Source organism: Camelus dromedarius, chromosome 12, assembly GCF_036321535.1.
Source record: "Camelus dromedarius isolate mCamDro1 chromosome 12, mCamDro1.pat, whole genome shotgun sequence".
Taxonomy (NCBI): domain Eukaryota; kingdom Metazoa; phylum Chordata; class Mammalia; order Artiodactyla; family Camelidae; genus Camelus; species Camelus dromedarius.
In genome coordinates this window covers 58,679,945-58,702,226 of record NC_087447.1, presented here as the reverse complement: position 1 = coordinate 58,702,226, position 22,282 = coordinate 58,679,945, and the positions used below count along the sequence as shown (strand labels likewise).

The 22,282-nt window shown below is 42.9% G+C and overlaps 1 protein-coding gene across 1 annotated transcript in view; it reads left to right on the top strand.

Annotated features, from left to right (window-relative positions):
* ME3 (malic enzyme 3) overlaps window positions 1–22,282 on the top strand; it is a 377,761-nt gene that overhangs the window by 63,716 nt on the left and 291,763 nt on the right. The gene's annotated exons all lie outside the window — the stretch shown is intronic.

The following is a 22,282-nucleotide window of genomic DNA, read 5'->3' as shown; positions in this document are numbered from 1 at the left end:
AAACATCAGACTGGTTCTCCTCAATCTTTGAAATATTCCAGCTCAACTTAGCTCTAGGAAGCCACACAAGAGGCGGGGAGAGAAGGCTTCTCTCCTGTTCCAACAATGTGGGGCATGGCTCCCAGACATCCTCATCTATAAAAATGGGAGAAGTGCTGCTTAATGACCAAGTTCTCAGCCATGGCTGCAGTAATTCAATACCACGTGGATTTCTGTAGGAAGCATGTGTGACGTCAGTTCAGAGGACCGTTGTAATCCATTGACTTTTTCCATTTGTTCCACACGTGGAAGATAAATTTGCAATCAGCATTCTTCTCAGCCTGGCACTGCTTTTTCCACTGAATGCAAGAACACCTTGGCATCTTTAGGTGTGTGGGAGGGGGTACCTGAGCTGCCAGCACTAATCATGGAGTCCTCGGTGAACCGAAACCAAGAATTGGCCACCTCAGTAGAAGCTGCTGGCAAGTGGATGCGTGGAGACCTGCTAATTGATGACCAGAGAGAATCTGACTATATCCTGATCTTTGTAAAACAGTTCATCACCTCCCTCCTGCTGCTCCATCTCCTGTCTTCTGGTGAAAGAAGACTATAATGGCATTCGCACGGAGGTCCAGGCAGGGAGCCATCCTGCCTTGAAGCATTTGAAGTTAGCATTTCCATCCCTACACTCACAGAACTTGCTTAAACATCAGAATAACAATGATGATGGCCCCTGAATTATTAAGTTATGCACATTGCATGTATTATCTCCAAGCCACACAATAACCTTAGGAGGTAAGTGCTGTAGGTTTCTGGAAGAGAACACTGAAGCTCAGAGAAGGTGAGTAACTTGCCTGAGACCACAGTAAATGGTGGAATTAGAAATCGAATCTCACATCTGTCTGGCTTCAAAGCATCTGGCCCTCTCACTGCACCATGATGCCTCCTTAGAGCAGGAGGGCTAGTTCCAAGACAAAAACTATCCACTCAGCTCCTGCTCCTTCCCTTGTGTGGGAGACAGAATAATGCTCTGTCCCCTTCCACCACCGCCAAAGATGGTCATATCCTGATCCTGGGAACCTATGGATATCTTACTTTACATGAAAAAAGGGACTTTACAAATGGGATTATGTTAAGGATCTTGAGATGGGAAGATTACCCTGGATTATCTGGGTGGACCCAGTGTAATCACAAGAGTTATGAGAGGGAGGCAGGAGGGTCCGAGTAAAAGAAGGCAATGTGATATTGGAGGCAGAATCAGAGAAGCTGGAGGATGCTACACTGGCTGGCTTGGAAGGCGAAAAATAGGGCCATTAGCCAAGGAATGAGGCCAGCCTCTAGAAGCTGGAACAGATAAGGGAATGGATTCTTCCCTAGAGCCCCCAGAAATAACACAGCGTTACTGACACCTTGATTTTGTCTATAATACCCACTTTTGGACTTCTGATCTACAGAACGGTAAAGTAATAAATTTGTGTTGCATAAGTCACTAAGTTTGTGGTAATTTATTACAGCGGCAATAGGAAACAAATACACCCTGATAAATATTACAAATTGCCAGATGACAAGAGGATACGTTAGGGTCACTGCTGGGCGGGAGCCATCCTGAGAGCTGGTGATGGTTAAAGGCAGCCCCAGATGGACCGATAGCACTGACCAGAACCATGCTGCTCAGGCACAGCCACGTCTCGGGCACTTGCTCTGGGTCATGGCTTCAGCCTCTCGGCCGCTCAGCTTTTGGGAACTCCCAGGGTTAGACTCGGTGCCCTCCTGAGCCATGTCGCTCCATCAAGGAGTGAGCCCGTTGCAGCTGCCTGATTTCCAGCCCTAGCTCTGCCGCCCACTCTGTGTCCACCTTTGCCAGGTCCTGTGTCAGGCCAGGAACACCAGGCATTAGAGGAAAAACTATCCAGCTAAAATGATCACCGTTACAGGCTGGGCCGTATGCATTATGGCTACGATCACAGACTCAAGGCCAGATTTTCAGCGTCTCAGCCTTGGTGATCTCATCTGCAAAGTGACGCTCGGAACACATACCTCACGGAGCTGTTGTGGGGGAAATTTAGATGATTTGTGCAAAATACACTGCCAGGTGTGAAGTACTGAGGCAATTCCCCCTGAATGACAGCGATATTGTTATGATTATACATTTTAAACGTGAGCCATGAGCATGAGCTCCAGCGTGGCCTCAGGCTTACCATCCACGCAGGTATTTGGAAAGCAAGGGAAAGCAAGTTCCCTTGGTGTCAGGCACTGCCCTGCAACACGAACGACAACGCAAGCTTTCTCCGTAATCCAGAATTGAACTTGGATTTTAATTCTTCTGCCCACAGCTGCTAGCTTTATGTTTCTTCTTTTTGTGTTAATCTTTCAGCAGTCAAAATTTAAAAATGTCTGGGGACATTGCTCAAGTATTTGAAGTCTGTGAGGGGATTTTGTGGGAGAGAAAAACAGGTCTAGGAAAACCTGGGAAATGGAAAATAAATATTTCTCTCTTTGAGCTGCTCAGAGTGTAGGCATTTGAGCTGCTCTGTGAGACTAAATTCTAAAAGTTAGGATTCTGCCATATGAGGAACGTCCCTGTGGTCTCTGATATTCAAAGCCCCCCCAGGTGTCCTGTCCCCTGTCTCAGGCAGTGTACCCCGGGGGTGGCGGGGGCTGAGTTACCCAGGTCTGTTTTACTTCGTGACTCCCCACCCTGACTCCAGGCTAACTCTCAGGAAGCTTGCCATTGGGTTCTTATGCATGCCTGGTGAATTTCCTGTATCCTACTGGTGCTATGAGGGTACCAGGATGTTTGAAGCCCCAGTTCTCTCCTCTAGAAGCTCCTGATCTAGGGCAGAAAAGCTTATAGCAAGGGAGGAAAGTTCAAACGAGTTTAAAATCATCAAAAGGGACGTTGGAAGGCAGAAATTAGACTCGGTAACACATTTATTAAACATCTATTGTGTCCCAGCCATGCTACCCCCATTATCTATTTAACTCACATATTTGCCCTCTTCCCGCATGCCATGATGAGTGAGTGACAGAACCCGGATCTGGAACCTGGTTGCCTGATTTCAGAGTCTATGCTCACACCACATGCTAAACACTAAGATTAAGTGTGAGTAGGGGAGACAGAGTGTAGGTGCTTGGAATGCAAAGGGAGAGACAGATAGCTGTGACCTAAAGAGGTCAGTGAAGACTTAATGGAACACATGGTTGCAGTTCAGCCTGGAAGGTTGCTAGAATTTGGATAAATGGAGAGGAGGGCGAGGAAAGGCGGGAACAGCAGATGCTCACCAGATTTAACTGAGCACCTAATTCTTAAGTTTAGATTCAGATTATACATCCCCTGCTGGCTGACTTCCCAGGTCACATGTGCTTCCTAGGTGTCCTATCTGGATGTGCACACTACCTGGCTGTCCTGCATGGGTTAGGTTAATGTTGAGGGCCTGGTCACAATGTTATGCAGTTTCTCCGCAGTCTGATGATTATTTTTTTCCCTTGCAAGTAATTAACATTCTGTGGGGAGATGTTTTGTAACTGCGAACAGTTTGCCTCTCATGAAACCTTTCCTCCTAGATTTAGAATTTATTGCTGATCTTACTTGAAATATACTATGATGTTGGTAAATTGATGTTTTTTTTTCAAACTTCACCCCTCCTTCCACGTTGATCAGTTGGCACTCAGCTTACATTATAAGGAAGCCCTCTTTTCTCCCTTGTTTATTAATTAATTTGTTTATTATCTGTTTATTATCGAGGATTCCTATTTTTAGTCAATGAATTATAAACCTTTACTGTCCTTAGTATGTATGATACTCAAAGTGTCCCAGGGTTGGCAGTTTGAGGATGGTAATAAATGTGAGTAAAGGCTATGACTCCTGTGTCTTTTTGGTCGTTCCTAGTAGTATTATTTTGTGCTGCTCCTTACTTTCTGGCCCCATGAGATGTTCTAGGGTATTCTGTACCTTCCCTACCTTTGGAGTTTCTCCCTACACATGCATGGCTTAGTGTTCAGTAACAGAGTCAGGGGGATCTTATACAGATTTATGGTGCTTTTTTCCTCCGATCTTTTTTGGAAAAAAAAAAGATACATGTATGCTTTATTTTCCCTTATTTCTTCCACCAAAAGTAGTATACTATATATATTCATTTGCCCTTTGCTTTTTTCACTTGACGACATATCATGGAAATAATACGATATTAACTTATAGGAAACTATGCTGGCTCTTCCTCTACCCATCATCCAGTGTTCTGGTACTTGGCCCCACATCCCAGCCATCTCAGCTTCTGTGACCTCCATCTCTTTAGCTCGGCAAGATGGCCCTGCTCTGCTTGGGATCCTATCAGGAACGATGGTCTGAAAGAGGCATGATAGCAGGGCTCATCTCATCTGTTTCCTGTTTTTAGGGGTCACATGCCTTGGTGCCTGTTATTCAATGTCTTTAAACAGTTGATTCATACACTGTGCCCAGGTTTCTGGTTGCTTCGGGTGGGAGTGCAGGTCCATTTCCAGTTAACCGATCATGGGGAACACGCCCAGGAAGAAACTTTGCATATAGAACAGATTTTGCTCAACCCAGTGGGGGCTCCTTCCTCCAAATGAGCTCTTTTTGAACATATCCAGAATCCTCGGGAAAAAAATTTTCTAAAAACTTTCACATATTCTCTGGCAGCTTTAATATAATCCATTGCTTTAAAACCAGTCTTAGCCCAGACCCCTCGCCCCTACTTGCCTGTCCTTCCTGAACTGAGTTTAACTGCCCAGCGTTTGTGGCCCACATCCCCGTTTCCTGATGCCTGTCCTGTTCTGCTGGTCCCGAGTTCTCTTTTGGCTCTTGTCTCTGCCCTGCTCAGCTTTTGAGGTCTCCTGCTCAGCTCAGGGGCTCTCTCTACAGAACAAACACTTGTACAGCACTTTTAAAGCGTCTTGCTCTTATGAACTCATCTCAACCTTAGAATAAGCTCGTGGGGTGGATACTGCTGTTACCCTCATTTTATAGACAAGCAAACTGAGGCCCAGGAAGGTTGGTAATTGGCCTACGATCACACAACCTGACAGAGCCAGCCTTCAAACCCAGGTTGTTTCCCTCCAGAATTCATGTTGTCAACCTTTGCACCATCTCTCAGCCCCACAGGCGAGGTGCCAGGCCCTGGGCTTTGGAGTGACGGGGACCAGCTTTTAAATTGTCGTTCTGCTGTTCGGCGGTTATGTGACGTTGGACAAATAACTTAGGCTCATTCAGCAAGCTTTTAAGTACTGTGTTCGTAAATCAGGGAAGATAATAGCTTCTAACTCAGAGTATTCTAGAGAGGGTTAAATTATAGATTACATAGTGATATATACATATAATTATACCATTATATAATGATCTATATCCGCCATTAGTGAAATGCTTGGCAACAGTGTACTCTTAATAAAGTGCAGCTGTATTATCGCAGAGTCATAGATTAAATCGGACTCTTACTTAGTGGTTCTGTAATTACTATCCTCCACCCCTAAACAACACGAAGTCTGCAGTTTAGGGCTTGCTAACTTCTTGCCAACACCTGTCTCATTGTCTGGCACCTAATGGGCCCTCCATAAATGCTTGATGAATATATTAATGAAGAGACGGATGGGTGAGTTAGTGCTGGCCATGCGGTAAGACTGCGAAAGCTGGGACCAACAGATGGGTGAACCTCGCCAGCTCTCAGAGGACGGGCAAGTGGGAGAGTGAGACTGCCTGCTTTCTGACAGTGCACTCATTGCCTTTCTCGGCAAAAGGACTCACCCAAGCTCTTGTTTACTCTGTTGGCTTGGGTGTCCTCCAAGCAGTGACCAAGCAGCCTCAGCCAGTGTTTGGGCTTTGTTTTCTCCCAATGGGACATGATCCCTGCGGACTCAATTTGCCCAGCTTCAGTGCTCGACGGTCTTCAAAGTCGCAAGGGAAATCCCAGCTTTGTTTTTCTTCCAAGGACTTTCTGGGTCCCTGCCATGATCCTTGAAAGCCGTTTCTCAAATATGCACTTGACCACGTCTTGCTTTTCATTGCACATAAAAATCACTAGAAGTATGTGTTCACATAGCTGGGTTAGAACACTATTCTGCTACCCACTGGCTGTGCGAACTTGGGTGAGTTACTTCAGTGTTCTGTGCCTCTATCCCCTCGTCTGTAAAATAGAGGTTGTAAAGATTAAGTGATGTCCAGGTTCAGCACAATACCTGGCTGTATTAGCCAGGGTTCTCCAGAGAAGTAGAGCCAATAGGAGATACAGATATATACATATATATACATATATAAGAAGAGATTTATTGTAAGGGATTGGCTCATGTGATCTGGAGGCTGAGAAGTCCTTTGATCTGCTGTCTACAAGCTGGAGGGAGGCCCAGGGAAGCCAGGGGTGAAGGTCTAGTCCTACACAAAGTTCCAAAAACCAAGGGTGCTGGTGTCTGGGGGCAGGAGAAGATGGATGTCCCAGCTCAAGCAGAGATCAAATTCACCCTTCCTCTGCCTTTCTGTCCTAGTGAGGCCCTCCAAGGATAGGATGATGCCCACCTGCAGTGATGAAGATCATCTTTACTCAGTCTATCCGTTCAAAGGAGCAACAGATACACCTAAAAATCATAGTTAGGAAAATAGCCATCTGGGCATCTCTTAGCCCAGTCAAGTGGACGCATAAAATTAACCATCACATTGGCCACAGGTGATGTTAAAGGTTGGTTGCCTCATTCCCACTCTTTTAAGTGAGGGTTTTTCCACTTAGATACTGATGGCCCTGAGATTGTTGTCTCCTTACAGAGGGTGCTGCCTAAGATGGCCTGTCCTGCCTCTCTACTCCCAGAAAAGTCCCTGACACTGTGACACCCTGCCATGTTAGGGCCAAGTGATCTGCTTTTACTGTCCTGAATGTCTGCATTTCTAGCCACCACTCCTCAACTCTGGAACATCCCCACCCACTCTCCTCATCAGCACATTGCATCATGAGAGGAATCAGGACTTGCCGAGTCTTTGCTCTCTGGCAGTTGTGGATATGGAAGGCTCTGGGGGAAGAATTCCTGGACGCAGCGAGAGGTATTCAGCGTGTCCCCAGCCTCAAGCAAGAGCGTGTCCACTCTCACAAGAACCATCATCACCATCATTATTGTTATTATCATGATAGTAACAAACAGGTCCAATTCCCTCCTAAATACTTCGGATCACTTTTTCTAGGAACAAGGATATTCTCCATCAAAATAAGTAAACTCACATGGCTACAGTACTGTACATGAGAGTCCTGATTCATATTTCACCAATTGCCTTGATAATGTCCATTATGACAACCCCCGCCCCCACCCCACCCCCACCACCACTGTGACGTGCCAATCCAGGATTATGCATGACATTTAGCCATCACTTCTTTCGCCTCCTTTCATCTGGAGTTTACACGGAGCTGAGGATCAGTCCCTCTGCTCCTTCCACTACAGCGCCGCTTTCCTGCTCAGTCATGGAGAAAGAACTCGGGGGAGCAACTCATCCTGTGCAACACCCTCTTTGGTATTGCAGTGGGGCTGCTATTTAGGTGCTGGATCAATGCCAGTGCCTGGGAGGTGTCTGAACGGCCAAGGCGTCGGGTACTAGAACTAAGAAAAGTAAATTATGCATTTGCTATACCTATTTGAGAAGTAACTCATGTCTTGGCAGCTCATTTCTTTTGACTTGGCAGAGATGTAAGCTGCCCCTGAGGCAGCAGCCCTGCCAAAGTCAAGCTTCTCAAAATCTCTCTCAACTTCTTCCCCTCTCCTCCCTCCCTTCCTTTCTTTGATTGATCTGAGTTCAAGAATCATCTTATAAATATTTCAACTGAATAATAAAACCCAGTGGTTCTTTGAAATGAGAAGCCCACAGTCAGGCTGGTTCCACCAGTCAGGGGTTGTTCCGCAATGGCAGAATCCAGGCATTCTCATTTTTGGTAGCTGGTGTCAAACACATTAAAATGCACAGACAAATCATGAGAGTTTTTAAAAAATTATTCAAATATTTTTTCCATCCTCCAGCTCCTCTCCTTTTTTTTTTAAATTGAGGTAACATTGGTTTGTTACATTATATAAGTTTCATGTGGATTTATATTTCAACTTCTGTGTACAGTGCAGCATGCTCACCACCAAAAGTTTAGTTTCCATCCATCACCACCATACATTTGACTCCCTTTACCCATTTCACCCTCTCCCATCCCTCTTTCTTTCTTGTAACTACGAATATGGTCTTGGTATCCATGTGTTTGTTTGGTTTGGTTTGTTCATTGATTGATTGATTTTATATTCCACATATAAGTGAAATTATATAATATTTGTCTTTCTGTCTGATTTATTTCACTTAGCATAATACCCTCAAGTTCCAGCCATGTTGTCACAAATGGCAAGAGTTCATCTTTTAACAACAGAGAAGTATTCCATTGTGTAGACAAACACACAAACACACGGACATATATACCATATCTTCTTTGTCCAGTCATCTGTTGATGGACACTTAGGTTGCTTCCATACCTTGGCTATTTTAAGTAATGCTGTGATGAACACAGGGTACATGTATCTTTTTGAATTAGTATGATATATAATGGATATAATATATTTGAATTATATATTTTTGTATTCCTCAGATAAATGCCCAGAAATGAAATAGCTGCTGGATCATATGTTTGTTCTACTTAATTTTTTTGAGGAATCTCTATGCTGTTTTCCATAGTGGCTGCACCAATTTATAATCTCACCAGCAGTGCATAAAGATTCCCTTTTTCCCATATCCTTTCCAACACTTGTTTTGTCTTTTCTTTTTGATAACAGCCACTTTAATGGGCATGAAGTGATAGCTCCTTGTGGTTTTGATTTGCATTTCCTTAATTACTAGTGCTATTGAACATCTTTTCACGTGCCTGCTGGCTGTCTGTATGCCTTTATTGGAAAAATGTTTACTCAGATCTTCTGCTTATTATCCTCATGTTTTTGTTGTTGTTTAGTTGTATGAGTTCTTTATATATTTTGGATATTAGCCCCTTATCAAATATGTGATTTGCAAATATCTTCTCTTTCAGTAGGTTGACTTTTCATTTTTGTGATGTTTCCTTTGCTGTGCAGAAACTTTTTAGTTTGATGTAGTCCCATTTGTTTACTTTGGCTTTTGTTTCCCTTGCTGGAGGACACATATCCAAACAGATATTGCTAAGACCCATGTCAGTGACCAATGCACCACCTATATTTTCTTCTCGAAGTTTTATGGTTCCAGGTCTTACAGTCAAGCTTTTGATCCATTTTGAGTTGATTTTTGTGTGTGGTGTAAGATAGTGAGCTAGTTTCATTCTTTTGCATGTAGGTGTCCAGTTTTCCCTACACCAATTATTCTTATTTATTTTTTTCATTGGAAAACATTGTTTTAATTTTAATTCCAGCATCTACATTGTACAATTATAATTTATGAAAACTTTTTCAAACGTTGAGGACTAAATGAAAGAAATTCATGTTCAGAGCTTACAAAATGCTACTTTTCAATCTATGTGTCTTTGTTTTAAACTGAATACACTACTAGGTAGCATTTGCAGAATGAATATCGGTAACAGTACTTATGTTAGAATTCCTAGGTACCCAACCACATATTGCATTATACGGACTAGAGACCACAATATCCACTCTCTTGTTTTATATTTGGAAAAAACTATTTTGGCACCTTGCTTTTGGGCTATCAATCAACATCAATAGAAAAATGATCATTTCAAACGAGCTCATTCTAAATACATAGCCAAGACAAGTGGCGGCTTCTGTGTTATTAGGATGTGTTTTACCTTAGGTTTTTTTTGAGGGGTAAATGTTCCCTGCATGTGATTAATGTATTTCAATGATCATTTTCCTATTCACTTGACAAGTGAGAAAATGATTCATTTTCTCTCCTTTTGTAGGTAGGAAAATAGAAGGCACTCAAGCTGAGATGGTATGATGCTGAAGCCTTCATCAACTTTTCCAAAGACAACTCGCGCTCTTCTGTTTTGACTAAGTTTTCACTTGTGGCTTATGGCATCAGAGAAGGAGTGGTTGTTGCCCGGGTGTTATTATGCCAACAGCGTTCATTGAAGAGACTATCCTTTCTTCATTATATATTCTTCATTCCTTTGTGGTAAATTAATTGTCTATAAACGTGTGGGTTTATTACTGGGCTCTTTGATTTTGTTCCGTTGACTTGTATGTCTGTTTTTCTGCCATTACTGTGCTATTTTGATTACTATCGCTTTGTGTCATAATTTGAAGCCAGGGAGTGTGATAACCTCCAGCTTTTTCCTTCATTTTCAAGATTGCTTTGGTTGTTTGAGATCTTTTGTAGTTGGCGTAAATTTTAAGATTTTTGGTTTTATTTCTGTGTGAAATATCAATTGGATTTGGATACAATTGCATTGAATCTGTAGATTGCTTTAGGTAATATGGACGTTTTTTACAAGTTAAATTTCTAATCCATGAGCTCAGAATATCTTTTCATTTCTTTGTGTCTTCTTCAGTTTCTTTCAACAATGTCTTTAAGTTTCAGTGTACAGGTCTTGTACCTTCTTGGTTAAATTAATGTCTAGATATTTTATTCTTTTCTTACAATTGTAAATAGGATTGTTTTCCTAATTTCTCTTGATGCTAGTTTGTTGTGGTGTATAGAAACACAACAAATTCTTGCATATGGATTTTGTACCCTACTACTTTACTGTATTCATTTATTATTTCTACTAGCTTTTTTGACGAGATCTTTAGGGTTTTCTATATATAAAAAAATCATACCATCTGCAAATAGTGACAGTTTTACTTCTTCTTTTCTAATTTGGATGCCTTTTCTTTCTTTCTTTTTTTGCCTAATGCTCTGGCTAGAACTTCCAACATAATACTGAATAAGAGTGGCGAGAGTGGGCATCCTTATGTTGCTCCTGATCTTAGCGGGAAATCTTACAGTCTTTCACCACTGAGTATGATGTTAGCTGTGGGTTTGTCACATATGGCCTTTGTTGTGTTGAGGTCTGCTCTATTTGCGATGCTTTCTAATGCAATTTTCATCTAATTTATTGTTATTCAGCTCCAAAATTTCTTTTCTTTCTTAGAGTTTCAGTCTCCTTGGTAAAGTGTTCCTTTTGTTCATTAATTTTATTCCTGAGCTCATTGAACTGCCTTTCTGAGTTTTCTTATAGCTTGTTGAGTTTCTCCCTGACAGCTACTTTGACTTCTCTGTCAGTTAAATCGAAAGATTCCCTAACGTTAAGTTTGTTTCTAGGGAAGCACCATTTTCCTTTTGTGTTACCACACCACTGTGGTTCTTCATGGTGCTTGATGAGTTGTCCCTCTGCCGGTGCATTTGAAGTAATGAACACTTTTCTTCTTTAAGCTTCTTTACTTGATTCTAACAATTCAACAGTTAGTAATTAGAGGCCTTTCTTCTGTTTTTCAGCGGTGCTGTAGCACAAGTCTCTGGTTTCTTCTATCTGAGTTGTCTCTGGCTATATTTGAGAGTGGGCACTTTCCACTCTCCACTCCCTCTTAGGGGTGTCTCCTGGTGCCCTCATGGTCACTGCTTGTGGATTTTGGGTGCTGGTACCTTGCTGCTGTCACTGTCACTGTCACTGCCATCCCTGTCTGGGGGACCTAGATGGCAGGCACCTCCATTGTGTCCAGGAGGTGGAGGTAGGGGGAGGGGAGGAAATAGGGTTTGCAGGCACTGCTGCTGCTCATGGGTGCCCCGCTGTGGGTGGTGGGGGCCGGAGTTGAGTGTGCTGCCTCCCCTGCTGCTTCATGTAAGGTTTTTGAAAGTCTTTTTATAATTATGTTTTTGATAATTGGTTATGTTACTTACTTTAAGCTTGCTTGTAATATCTGAGAAATCTTTGTGCATTCTCCAGCGATCTTGCCATGTGAGAAATTCTAACTTTAAATTGTTTTCAAATGTAATGAAAATTTCAACAAACAATAAAGACAAAAATGAAGTTGAGTTAACAAAGTCAATATATTACATCTTACACATAGTGCAATTTTTATTCTTTTTGGTTTGCAAGATCCCAGCAGTGTTTGAGAATCATTTCATTTTTGTATCTGTTGTTGTTTCACAGGGTTCAAATGTCTTTATAGTTTCCTAAAAGGCTTGGGGGCCTCAGGCACTGTACTTATGGGCCTCAGGCACTGTACTTATGGGCCTAAGGGATAGATCAAACCCTGGACTAGGATAAAGTTAACATTTAACATTCTAATACTCATCAGACCTAAGTGAGATGGCATTCGGGCGGTCAGTCTCTCCACTGACTGTGAGTGATGTGGAGCCAGGCACCTGCCTGTTCTGCTCAATGTGTGTCTTCAGGACCCAGAACAGGGCCAGCACCACATCCGTCCATCCATCCATCCATCTAACAATATGTTTATTGAGCACCTAATGCATAGTGCCTCATAATGACTAACAATGCGAATCCATTTCCGAAATCTGGGGAGGGTGGGTGAGGTGGTGGTAATTTGCATTATAAAATGTTTATTTAGCATGCAAATATGTGAATTTCTTTTGATATATACAGTTTGCCTTATAAATCATACAGTTAGTTCAAAATTTTAAAAAATTTTATAAAAGTAGAATCTAAGTCTTTTTTTATTATGTATCATTTTTATTGTTTCATATTAACCTTTTAGTGATTACTAGTTTATGAGTTGTTTTTGCAATTCATTTGGTTTAACATAGCTTCTCTAGCAACTTTATATAATCAGTTTTATTTTTTTATTTTTATATTTAAAAAATTTTTTTACATTTTTAATTGAGTTATAGTCATTTTACAATGTTGTGTCAAATTCCAGTGTAGAGCACAATTTTTCAGTTATACATGAATATACATATATTCATTGTCACATTTTTTTTTTTTTGCTGTGAGCTACCACAAGATCTTGTATATATTTCCCTGTGCTATACAGTATAATCTTGTTTATCTATTCTGCATATGCCTGTCAGTATCTATAAATTTTGAAATCCCAGTCTGTCCCTTCCCACCCCCCGCCCCCTTGGCAACCACAAGTTTGTATTCTATGTCTATGACTGTTTCTGTTTTGGTATCTGAAAAAAAAAAAAAAAAACAAAAGAACATAAATACAAAACAGAATCCAAGTCTTGTGTAAAGTCCGTCACAGCCCAAATGCAGGACCTTGTTGATGTAGGGTGCTGGCTGAGACCCAGAGTGTTAAGCAGGGGGAGGGTTGTGTTCAATTCCAAACTCAACTACTGAGCTTAGCAGCCTGGAGCGAATGATTTAACTTCTTTAGCTGGCAGTTTTTTCACCTGTAAAATGTGTGTAATAGCAACTGCTTTATCGGCCTCATGGGGCTTTTAGGGGGTTCATGACATCATGAATGTGTGTTTTACGAACTGTGAAGAACAATACATAGTTGTGAGAAAATATGATTATGAAGGTGATGACCAGGGCTGTTATGGGAGGGGAGCAAAAGAGGTGTCAAACTGTAAAGGATTCTATAAAATCCAGATACTGAATTAAGAAAAATGATGAATAGGCACAAAGAAAGGGAAGGCTGGAAGAAGCATTTTAAGGAATAAAGCATGATAGAGGCATAACACCTTCCCCCGTGTCAATAACCTGTTCATGAGGGTACAAAATCGGGCCATCACTTATGATTCAACAGCTTTCCTATAATCTCCTAAAGCAAATATTTAGATTTCACATTCAATAATGCCACGGAGCTGTTACTCCTTAGAAGAATTTGGGCCACAATCCATGGAGACTGGAGAGGCTCACACTTTCTCCTGTTTTGGAAACTTGGTTCTGCTGATCTATTTGCAGAGCTATCCCGTTCCCACAGACATTCAGCTGTGATCTTGGCCTCTTGTGCCCGTGCCCACAGAGAGATGTGATGGCTTCCCACTGCCCGGCTCGGCAAAGGCTCCTTTCTGGGTTTACTGGGTTAGTGGTGCTTTGATCACAGACAGGGTCAAGGAACCACATGTAGTCAAATCAGCATCCTGTGAAGAGCTGGCACCCGTCTCTGCCTCGGTTCACCTCTCTTACTGAGCACCCACTAGTTCAAAGTAGGAGATGGGAGGGAAGCTGTAGTAGAAACAAGTGAGATTTAAATCACAATGAGTTAAAGTGACCATGCACCTCTAAACAGGGTCAGGTACCCAAACATGGTCCTCTGCTGTTGCTCATGGGGTTTTGTGGGCTGAGGAACTCCAGAGGAGAGAGCGAGTTCCAGCACAATCTCAGAACTGAATGCTCACCTGCCCCCACCACCCACGGTTCTCATTCCACCTCTTTTCTCCCGGGCAGGGCCCTCTTTAGCTTCAGCCTCTCTTCCCGAAGGCCCCCTGCTCTGAATTCTCAGTGTAACCTTTGTGATTGAGCTTTGTGCCATTAAAATGAATCAGAGCGTGGGAGCACGAACAGAAGTAAGCATCACTAAGCATCTTCTTTTGCAAATCTGTTTGTGACCCTACCTCCTTCACTCTTCTGTGAACGCCATGAGGACAGGCCACCTTAAACCTCTGCTCCTAGCCAGGTTCTGGGATCTAGTAAGTCCTCAGGAGGTGGTGGTTGAATTGAATTAGAAATTGTTGAGCCCACCTCTCTCACTGAGGGTTGGAAAATGAGGTCCAGGGAAGGAGTGGAACCCAGGTCCCCTGCCTCATTCCACGTACTAGGGAGGCATCATGGAAGAACAGAGACAGTGAGTTCAAGCCCTGGCTTCACTATTAATTAGTTGTGTATCCTTTGGTTAATTAGTTAACATCTCAGGCTCTCAGTTCTGTAAAATGGGATTAACTATACCTATTTTCAGGGTGTTTTTACACACTGAAAATACTAAATTAAGAGAAATAGGCTCTCAATACATTGCAGGTCTAATCATTATTATCCTCTGCTTCCATGTTTATGTCCAGTTGCTTGATGGCTTCCTGACTCTTAGGACAGTGACTTGCCCCCATCTCCTGATAAGGTCTTCCCCACCCTCAGCCTGGTCAGACGCAGACCCCAGGTGCTGGATTCCTGGAGGCGGAAGATGACAGGAACCTGTAGCTCCAGTTCATCAGTAGCCAGCGTGGAGCCTGCATATACACTCCCTGGCTCACCTTTTTAGTCTCAGCCCCGTTCTGGCTAATTACCTTGGTTTCCATCTCAGTCCTAGCATCTTGGATCTAAGAGGTAGAAGGAAACGTGGATTTCAGGCATCCCTGCTTGGTGTGCACTGTCGAGATCCCTCACACTAGGTCCTGAATTCTCTGCAAAACACTTCCATTGATGGAACAGCCTCCAGCCCACCCCCACCGCTGCCTCCAGACTTAGCCCCATCCCATTTTCCGTCAGTGCTGATTATAGCCAGGGTCTTCCTTTCACTGGGGGAAAACAGCTGCCCTCGAAAGTCCACCGGCTGGTCCTACTTCTGCTTTCTACAACCGCACCGAACGTGGCAGCCCCTCTCCAACATGACACTGCCAGTCCCTGAAAGTCGGTGATCATTTCCCCCCTAAATTGTGTTTTTTGAGTTGCGGCAGGAGAAATTGCCATGCAAGCTTCACAAGGGTGCACATCTTTCAGTTTTACCTAAGTGGGTGCATTGTATATAATAGGTGCTCAATAAATATTTTCAGGCTGAATGAATCAATGAATGGACCCCTACAGTGTGCTGGACAATTCGCTGGTCAGTTTTCGTTCCCCATTTCTAATGCTCACAACTGTGCTGGGAAGAAATGACTAGTCCCATGTTATAGACATTATTTTGCATATAAATAAGAATCCTCTCTTCACTCATCTTCACTTCATCTGTGACATCAATCCTTATAAAATTCAGATAAAAGCCGGTGATTATTTTCTTCAGGATGATTAAAAAACTGTTTTACTTAAAAAAATTTATTGGGATTCTAACTTCTTATTTATTTAATTTTATTGAAGTATAGTCAGTTTACAGTGTGTTAATTTCTGGTGTACAACATAATGATTCAGTTATACATACATATTCCTTTTCATATTTTTCTCATTATAGGAGCTATTACAAGATACTGAATATAGTTCCCTGTGCTATACATTAGGACCTTGTTTATTTTATATATAGGTACTCATTCCATCAAGCCAAGTATTGGCTCTTTGCTTGTTAAAGAAGGTTGTTCAAAGTAATGATGTGTGTGCACTGAGTTTCCTGGTTCTGGACCAGGACTCAGCATTCTGCAGAGGGTGAGGTCCATGATGCTGGCCGGGTCTCACCCTTCTTGTGCTATTTGGATGATGCTCAAGTGGCTGGGCCAGCAAGTAACAGCCCCAGCTGCCCAGAAGGAGCCGTGAAGTCTGGGATGACTGAGGCCTCTAGGGTGGTGACTTGCTTATGTGGGTGAGAGGATGGGGCTCCCGCCAGCAGCATTCAATGGGCTTTATTGGAATTTTCAAGGCACAGCATTGCCTATAAGTCATTGTCACACCCTCAGACTACCTGGCACCACTCCAGTGGGATGTTGACAAAGGGAAGAGAGTGAGGGGTGGGTAAGTAAAGACATGGTCCCGTGGTAGAGAGAGGAAAAGAAAGAGCACAAACTTGAAGGAAGGATTTCACCACCATCAGTGCCAACAGCATGTCTGGGCCACTTTGCACATTGTTCACTTTTCATCTCAAGATGCTGTCTTTGGAGGTCCTTCTGGGCAAATGCAAAAAGGTGTGGAAGGGACAAAACTAAAAACAAATACCCAGAGCCACCAGGAGTTTTACTTGTTAGTATCCGAGAAATAGTCATAAGTAGAGTACACCACTAGGGGGCGAGCCAAGAATGAGCAAACGTTAGCCCAGTTGGCCTGGGAAAGTTCACTTGGGGAGAGAGGTTTTTTTAGTGTATTTTTCAAAGCTTGAAGAAATCCGAGATCGTTTAGTCTGAATCTGCAGACCAATGTGGTATTTCAGGCTGCCATTTATTTTGGGGGGTTATTTTTTGACTTAGATCTTACTAAATGGTCAGAAACACTTATTAAATAAAAGTTATTCAGAGTCATGTTATGACAAACAACAGAATTAGAACAACAGTGTATCTTAAAAACCTGGATCCTTTCCCCAAGGCACTTCAGAAACTTCTGAATGTTGGATGTCTGAAATAGGTTTTAATGAACGACAGACTTATGATATGACAAGCATGTAAAGGAAATCTTAGAATTCTTCATTAGCACATAAAATGAATATAGAGTCATGCATGATTTATATTACATGTGTACTGATATTACAAGCTCTTAGGTATGCAGTGCAGCTTTGCAGATATATGCACTTAATTTTTTCTAGTGCATCTTCTTTTGAGATGACTCAATATATGCTAGTAGTTGCTCTCGGGGATTAAATGGAAGTTTTGTCAAGGATTAAACATCTCTTGCTCTGTGCTGTAGTCGCTGATGCCCCTCCCTCAACTGGGAGGCATGTTAGTTGCTACCTTCCTCATAGTTCTGTGGCATCTTGCTGTAAGTAGAACAGAGCATGAGCTCTGGAGGCAGACTGCCAGGATATGAATCCCAATTTTAGCTGTGTGTTTTTGTCAAGTTAATGTCTGTGTGCCTCAATTTTCCCATCTCTGAAATGGAGATAAAAACCAATGCTTCCTCCATCCATTTGTAGTGAGAAGTAAATGAGTTAATTAATCTATGTAAAGCCCTTAGAAAAGTGCCTGACACACAGCAGGCCCTCAATAAATGCTTATTAATTTCATTAATGAATAGCCTAGTACTTACCTCCATAGAGTGTAAATTCATTATAAGAACAAATTCAAGAGGAAATTGCAAGATTCTTGGATGGGTTTTCACTGGTTATAAAAAGTCAGTGAGCCAATGGCAAACATTAGAGTTGAACAGTGATACACTCTACAAAAGAACTCTAATTGATGTTCAGGTATATCAGACAAGCCTCTTTGTCTCCCTTCAAGAATATGGTGACAATCAGTAAGCTAGAAATATAGGGCACATCATGAAAGTATAGACTTTTGTCTCAAAAGTGCTGGCCAGCCACTTGCAAAAGTTTGATTTGCAATCACAGAATTTCTTACTTTGTTTTTCATCTTTTCAATTGTAATGATCTAAAGAGCTTAAAATTTGAAAATAACTAAATTGACTCTCTAGACAGATTGATAACATTTCAAGATAAAAGTTTTTAAAAATGGTATCTAAAAGAAACACTATATAAAGGGGTTATGGAGCACCAGATTCAAGAAAAATATGATCGAAGACACATTATAAATGAAATAGAAAATGTCCAGGAAACAGCAGCTCACAGTAAGAAGATAATTTAAAAAATCAAATCCAAGTTTCTTTCTTATTCTCAAAGAACTGTATTTTCAACAAAAATGAACCATTAAAAAAAATGGACTGAAAGAAATCTGATCACAAATGTTAATGTCTGTATGGATAGACTCAAGTGTAATCATTATATGTTTTATCCTTTCACACAGTGGTGGGTGTTATAAATAATTGGATTTTCAAGTCAAATTATTTTTATGAATGAACCTCCATAGCATTTTGCCATTTCTGAGCCCTCAGATGAAGGCAAATGAAGTGACTGTGGGACATTAAACAGCTCAATGAACTTAATGAGGCATAACAAAGCTGATCAAAAAAAGGGGGGGGGGAATTGAATTAATTCTCCCTGATATTATTTAGTCAATCAACAAACACATTTTTCCCATGAGGATAGAAAAAACTGGTGGCATTTCCGTGGGATTTTCTGACTCTATGTTTGGTTGGTCTGACAAATACCCTGAAGTGGTTACATGTGTCACTTCTGAAGGACAATGTCCTATGTCCAAGTAAGGCTGATCCATGGAGGATATTAGTCATGCTTGAGTTACATTGGTTTACCAAACATGGCATTTTCCATCAGGGAACTGGATGTAGAGCAGTATTAATAAATCCCAGAAAAGAAATGCACTAACCAGACAGGGCAACCTAACTCAAAGATTTATTGAAATGTGAGTGGAACATTCAATTAGTTCAATTTACAAAGTGGCAGTTCCATTTTACTGACACCAGGATATTCTCGTAGACGAAGTAGTTCCTGAGCCTTACCACTCTGGGAGGTAGAGCTGGACACGTGACTACAGTGACCTCAAAAGGAGAAGACACAGGAACACCTCGAGCACAGGGATGTGTCCAGTCTGTCTCTGCAGCTCCAGTGTCAGCTGACAGTGACGGGCATCAAGAGGGGCTTATTGCTGAAGTGTAGTTGAATAGCTGAATAATTAGCGAGATGGGGGAAGGGCAGCCTTGGCAGAGGAGGAGAGCTTGGGCAATGGGGGTGGCTTGAAAACACAGTGCATTTAGTGCAGCTTGCTGGAGGCCAGGCTGTATGACTAGGGAGCAATGGAGGATAAACTTGACCACCATATTGGATGGGTGGTAGATTCGAGGCTAAGAATACTAACCTTTATCCTCTAGTGGCCAGAGTCTAGTCAACAGGACACAAAGGGGAGTGACCCAACCAGGTCTTTGCTTTAGAACATGCCTTGGGCAGCTGTGGGGGAGCTTTTAGAAAAGGTGCAGGGAAGGCCTTCCTGAGAAGACAGCTCAGTTGTGGCACGGCTGAGCCGCTGGCTGTTCCCACAGCTGCTGCTCCCATTCCAGACACTTGCTCTGTTTATTTCATTTTCTGAGACTCCTCTTTCTCTCCAATGGAAACACTTCAGTCTTGCTTCAGTGGATTGGAACTCGACACTTCTCAAAGCTGTCCTCGCTCTTTATGGAAGAGAGTGCCTTAGTCCTTTTAAAGTCTGAAGATGGGGCCCGGGATAAATCAGGACTAAGAGAGCACTTGGAATTTTTACTCACTTGATCACACACACACACAAACAAACACACACACACACACACACACACACACACACACACACACACACTACACTGAAGAGTCACCCTGCACTTTCCACTCTCAGAGAACAACAGGCTGGACGGGAGGGGACCACCATGGGCCTCCCTGAACCCGGGTTATCGCGACCCTCGGACTCCCCCAGGGAGCCTGCGGCCCTGAATCCTTGCCCTTCCTGAGGGCAGAGCTATCCCGAGGCTCAGCTGAGGATTCAGTTAATCAGTCATCACAGGCAGTGAGGGAGCAGAACCGCGGGGAGAGCAGAGGTGCGCCAGGCAAAGTTGTGCTTGGAGGGCCAGATGGCTCCTCCCTGGCTGCCCGCCACACCCTGCCTTGCCGACTGGAGCCAGAGGGGCTCTTCTAAACTCGACTTCTTCTTGTCGAGTCCCTTTGCCCTCCTCCCTCCCTCACCTGGCTTCAGACTTTCTTCTCTTGGCTTCTGAGCTTTTCCTAGTTTTCCGCTGACCTCATTGGCTGCTTCTTCTCAGCCTCTTTGCAGCCTCCTCCTCCCCCACTTCCTCCTCTAGGAACCCAACCTCTAAAGGACAGTGCACCAGGATTCTGTCCCCAGCCCTCTTGGCTTCTCAAGCCTCCTCTCTTTGTTGTCTCCCCAGGTGATACCACCTCGCTCTGTGGCTTTAAATGCCACCTACATGCTGATTCAAGATCTCTCTACCGAGTTTTGCAATCAGAGATTCTTAATAATCGGCGTGCTCACTTGACATGTCCACTTGGTTGTCCACTAGACATTTCAAACATGACTAATACAAACATTCTTGATTTTTGTCACCCCCACCCCCGCCCCACCCTGATTCCAAATTGAATCCTCTTTCCCCAGTCTTTCCCATCTCAGCAAATAGTACATGCAATCTACCCGGATGCTCAGCCCCAAACCTAAGTGTTATTCTTTTTTAAAAATTGAGATATAATTGGCATACAACATTATTCTAGTTTCAGATGTACAACATAATGATTGAATATTTGCATATATTGTGAAATGATAATTTCACAATCAGTCTAGTTAACATTCATTACTACACATAGTTACAAATTCTTTTCCTGTGATGAGGACTTTTAAAATTTGCTCTTAGCAACTTACAAATATGCAAAACAGTATTATTGATAGTTACCGTATTCTACATTGCATCCCCATGACTTATTTATTTTACAGTGTAAGTTTATACTTTTTAACCCCTGCTTCCTGAACAGACTGAATTAGATCCTGCCAGGGGCCCCTGCACTTCAGTGCCCTCAGCCTAGAACAGCTTCTCTCTAGATTGTTAATGAGCAGCTCACAGTCAGCTATAGCAAGCCTGTGAGTTTCTCATGTAATGCCAGACTGGAAGAGGATGGCTGGGTTTGGGTTCTTTTCCTGGTTCACCACTCGAGAGGCCTGTTTGCCAGGTAAGGGTGCCCCAACAGCAAGAGGCAGAGGGTTACATCACAAAAGGTAAGAGCTAAGGAGGATGGAAGAGCTGATGTTGTCAGAGAAGCAGCAACAATTGAGGAGAGGACACAGATGTTTGCCCTTTTCCTCTTCCTCTGTTCTACCCCAGCCCACTGGAGGAGTAGGAACCCGGAGAGAGAGGGAGGATCTTTCAATCAGATAGGAGGGTTTTAAGTTTAAATTGAAGTGCATTGAGATTTATTCACCAAAAGGAACAGACAGTTATGGAATCAATCTGCCCAACTCTACGGCCGTCACCGTCCCACACCAGTCTGCTGCCCCACCTCTCAGCCTGATCTACTCTAGTCTTGGAAGCTGGTTGATTTCCTTCTCTGGGGAAACAGAAGTCTAAAAACAGAGGGGTTGTTCATCTGCTGGAAATGGTTGGTGTTTACCACCTATGTACTCTAGACTCCACCCCATCAACAGGGGTTTTAAATGCCCTTCTGCTATCAGATGCCCGCAGAATGTTGATCCAGGCCAAGGAGGCATGTAGCCCCACTGCTGTTCTGGGTTAACAAGGTTGGCTGTTGGTCCACATTCTGTACAGTGCTTCCAAGTGTTTATCAATCGAGGTGACCAGACATGCTGGGTTTCCCAGGACACAACTGGTGTGTCCCTGCTGCCCTGGCCTCATAGAATTCTGTTTCAGTCAGTCTTAAATGCGTTCCATTCTGGATGATAAATTAAATGGCCACTCTACCAAATATCCATAAAAACTGGTTGAGGGAAGCAACTTCCAGACATCCTTGAGCTGGTGCTTCACAAGGACAGGGGCAGACCTGAGCAGTAGAACTCAGGCAAAGCCAGAAGGACAGCCAGGCCAGTGCAGGGACCATCCACTAGGCTCCTTGACTGCGGGCTCTGACCAGCAATGACAGAGGAAGTGCTGAGGACTGCTGTCCCAGCTCCTCCGGATAGTCCTGGATAGCTGCCACTTACCCTCAGCTACTGCATGGTGGGCACAGTAGAGAGTTGTTATTTCAGTGCCAGCTTGGCATCCTCAACCAGTTTTGAACCAGACTCCCGCAGGTGTTAGAGAGA